This window comes from Papio anubis, chromosome 9 (genome assembly GCF_008728515.1).
Source record: "Papio anubis isolate 15944 chromosome 9, Panubis1.0, whole genome shotgun sequence".
Lineage (NCBI taxonomy): Eukaryota > Metazoa > Chordata > Mammalia > Primates > Cercopithecidae > Papio > Papio anubis.
In genome coordinates this window covers 30,521,625-30,525,741 of record NC_044984.1, presented here as the reverse complement: position 1 = coordinate 30,525,741, position 4,117 = coordinate 30,521,625, and the positions used below count along the sequence as shown (strand labels likewise).

The 4,117-nt window shown below is 44.9% G+C and overlaps 1 non-coding gene across 1 annotated transcript; it reads left to right on the top strand.

Annotated features, from left to right (window-relative positions):
• Window positions 1–504: 504 nt before the first annotated feature.
• On the top strand, window positions 505–610 carry LOC116269024. Its single transcript, XR_004176345.1, has one exon. It is a non-coding gene; the product is annotated as a U6 spliceosomal RNA (small nuclear RNA).
• Window positions 611–4,117: the final 3,507 nt, after the last annotated feature.

Here is a 4,117-nt window from a genome sequence, read left to right as displayed (position 1 = left end):
TTTTTTTTTTTTTTTTTGAGAAGGAGCCTCCCTGTGTCGCCCAGGCTGGAGTGCAGTGGCCGGATCTCAGCTCATTGCAAGCTCCGCCTCCCGGGTTTTTACGCCTTTCTCCTGCCTCAGCCTCCCGAGTAGCTGGGACTACAGGCGCCCGCCACATCGCCCGGCTAGTTTTTTGTATTTTTTAGTACAGACGGGGTTTCACCGTGTTAGCCAGGATGGTCTCGAACTCCTGACCTCGTGATCCGCCCGTCTCGGCCTCCCAAAGTGCTGGGATTACAGGCTTGAGCCACCGCGCCTGGCCGCCTCCTGGGTTCACACCATTCTCCTGCCTCAGCCTCCTGAGTAACTGGGACTACAGGCGCCTGCCACCACGCCCAGCTAATTTTTTGTATTTTTAGTAGAGACAGGGTTTCACCGTGTTAGTCAGGATGGTCCCGATCTCCTGACCTCATGATCTGCCTGCCTTGGCCTCCCAAAGTACTGGGATTACGGGCGTGAGCCACCGCACACGGCCTAGCATATATATTAAAATTGGATGATACAAAGTAGATTAGCATGCCTCCTGTGAGAGGATGACATGCTGAAATGGAAATTCGTGCTCCATATTTTTTCTTAATTGATAAATTACTCTTTAATAGTGAATTACCCAACATTGTGGGGTTTTTTTGTTTTTGTTTTTGTTTTGAGACAGAGCCTCACTGTCTCTCAGGCTGGAGTGCAATGGCATGATCTTGGCTCACTGCAACCTCCACCTCCTGGGTTCAAGCGATTCTCCTGCCTCAGCCACCTGAGTAGCTGGGATTACAGGCACATGCCACCACACCCAACTAATTTTTGTATTTTTAGTAGAGATGTGGCTTTGTCATGTTGCCCAGGCTGGTCTTGAACTCCTGGCCTCAAGTGAGGCTCACCTCAGCCTCCCAAAGGGCTGGGACTACAGGCATAAGCCACCGCTGTGGGCCTATATTTCTAATATATACATACAAGATCATTTATGTAGTTTACTGCCCAAAATGGAAGAAACCTCATCACAAAGAGACATTTAGAAAACCTAAATTGATGAACATTCTAAAAATATATTTGTCTGTAAAGACTAACTTCTGATTTTTATTTTTATTTTTATTTATTTATTTATTTATTTATTTTCTCTTGCCCAAATTCCTATCTTAAGGATCTGGAGAGTCATGTCCTACAAACTCTAAATTCTCATCAGAGGTGTGATTTAACCCTGTATATTGTGACTTACTTTCCAATCTGACTCTGGCATAACATTATGTGACAAAGAAGAAAGGCAAAATATTTTACCGCAAAACATGTTTCTTTGCCATATTTTGAAATGGCCCTGCAAAGCTGTCCTTTGAAGGGGAAGAGTCGCATCTGTAAAGAATCTCTATTAACAAAGCTAGATCTTGGGCCGGGCGCGGTGGCTCAAGCCTGTAATCCCAGCACTTTGGGAGGCCGAGACGGGCGGATCATGAGGTCAGGAGATCGAGACCATCCTGGCTAACACCGTGAAACCCCGTCTCTACTAAAAATACAAAAAACTAGCCGGGCGAGGTGGCGGGCGCCTGTAGTCCCAGCTACTTGGGAGGCTGAGGCAGGAGAATGGCTTGCAGTGAGCTGAGATCCGGCCACTGCACTCCAGCCCGGGCTACCGAGCAAGACTCCGTCTCAAAAAAAAAAACAAACAAACAAACAAACAAAAAAAACAAAGCTAGATCTTTTTCTTCCAGGCCCTCCCAATCCTGAAGAGATTGTTATATATATGTGCTGCCGAATGGAGCACTCCAGAAGAGATTAACTAAGACTCTAGCACCTTTTAAGGTCTGAATAGGAAACATCTGTCATTTATTCTCTCTAAGGGCAGCCACTATAAGACTTCAAAAGAACCTTGGTTGCCGCAATCTTCTTTTTTTTTTTTTTTTTAAATTGAGATGGAGTCTCACTCTGTTGCCCAGGCTAGAGTAGAGTGATACCATCTCGGCTTGTAGCAGGATGAGCCACAGAGAAAACTCCTCAGACACCGGATTAAAAAAGGAAGAGGTTTTTTATTCGGCCAGGAGCATCAGCAGACTCGCGTCTTAAGAGCCGAGCTCCCCAAGAAAAAATTCTTGGCTTTTTTAAAAGCTTACAACTTTAAGGGGTCCATGTGAAAGGGTCGTGATAAATCAAGCAAGCGTGGGAAACGTGACTGGGAGCTACATGCATCAGCTAACAGAACAAAAAGTTTTACAATGCTTTTTTCATACAGTGTCTGGAATTTACAGATAACACAAGTAGTTTAGGTCAGCATTTGATATTATTATTACTTTTTTTAACTTCTAGGGCTGAGTGGTGGTGTCAAGGTTGTCTGGCTATTTATTTTACTTTTGTTTCTTTTTAACTTTTTGCCTTCTCTTTTTTCTTCTGTTTTGTGAACTAGGCAAGGTGAGGGGAGGAGGGCAGCAGGAGTAGTAGTGGTCTCCTTCCAAAGGCTCACTGCAACCTCCACCTCCCAGGTTTAAGTGATCCTCCTGCCTCAGGCCCCCTAGTAGCTGGGATTACAGGCATGCATCACCATACCCGGCTAATTTTGTTTGTTTTGAGATGGAGTTTCACGCTGTTGCGCAGGCTGGAGTGCAGTGGCGCGATCTTGGCTCATTGCAACCTCTACCTCCTGGGTTCAAGCCATTCTCCTGTCTCAACTTCCTGAGTAGCTGGGATTACAGGTGCCTGCCACCACGCCCAGCTAATTTTTGTACTTTTAGCAGAGAATGGTCACCATGCTGGCCAGGCTGGTCTCGAACTCCTGACCTCAGGCGATCCACCTGCCTTGGCCTCCCAAAGTTCTGGGATTACAGGCATGAGCCGCTGCTCCCGTTCTAAGGGCTGGGATTACAGGCGTGAGCCACCGGCCCTGGCCAAGTCTCCACAATTTTTTTTTTTTTTTTTTAAGGCAGAATCTCTCTCTGTCGCCAGGCTGGAGTGCAGTGCTGCTCTCGGCTCACTGCAACCTCTGCCTCCCAGGTTCAAGCAATTCTCCTGCCTCAACCTCCTGAGTAGCTGGGACTACAGGCGCACGCCACCACGCCCAGCTAATTTTTGCATTTTTAGTAGAGACAGGGTTTCTACATGTTGGCCAGGATGGTCTCCATCTCTTGACCTCGTGATCTGCCCACCTCAGCCTCCCAAAGTGCTGTGATTATAGGCGTGAGCCACCGTGCCTGGTCCCCATAATCTTTTATCTTAACCTTAGCATTTCCTTTCTATGGATCCCAGGTCTTTAGACAAACTCATCCAATTGTCATCAGAAAATGTTTAAATTTACCTATAGCCTGTAAGGCCCCAGACTGCCCCCCACCCACCCTATCTGCTTTGAGTTGTCCCGCCTTTCTGGACCAAACCAATGTATTTCTTAAACATATTTATTGATGTCTCATGCCCTCCCTAAAATGTATAAAACCAAGCTGCACCCAACCACCTTGGGCACATGTTCTCAGGACCTCCTGAGGGCTGTGTCACAGACCATAGTCACTTATATTTGGCTTAGAATAAATTTCTTCAAATATTTTACAGAGTTTGACTCTTTTTGTCAACACTGTGCACTTCAAAAATGTTCGTGTCATAGAAAACAAAGTTTGAGGAACTGTTCCAGATTAAAGGAAACTAAATAGACACGGGAACTAAATGAAAGGTGTGAAGGGAGGATTGTTACAGAAGGCATTATTGGGACAATCGGCAAAATTTGAATATGGACTCTATATTGATAATCATAGTGTATCAATGTTAAATGTCCTGAATTTGGTGGTTTGTAAGAGAATGTCTTTCTTCAAGGATAGACAATAAATTATTTAGGCACGTCGGGTCGTGATATCTATAACTTAATTTCAAATGGAGAGAAAGAGGAAAAAAAGCAATTGTAACAAAATGTTTACTAACAATTAGTGATCTAGGTGAAGGGTGTTTCAGTTCATTGCGCTACTATTCTTGCAACTTTTCTCTAGTTTATATTGTTTTCAAAATAAAAGGTTTTGTGAAAGAAGGAAAAACATTCCCATCGAGAAAAGCCTAGGTCTGACGCTGTGGCTCACATCTGTAATTACAGCAATTTGAGAGGCCGAGGCAGGCAGAATACTTG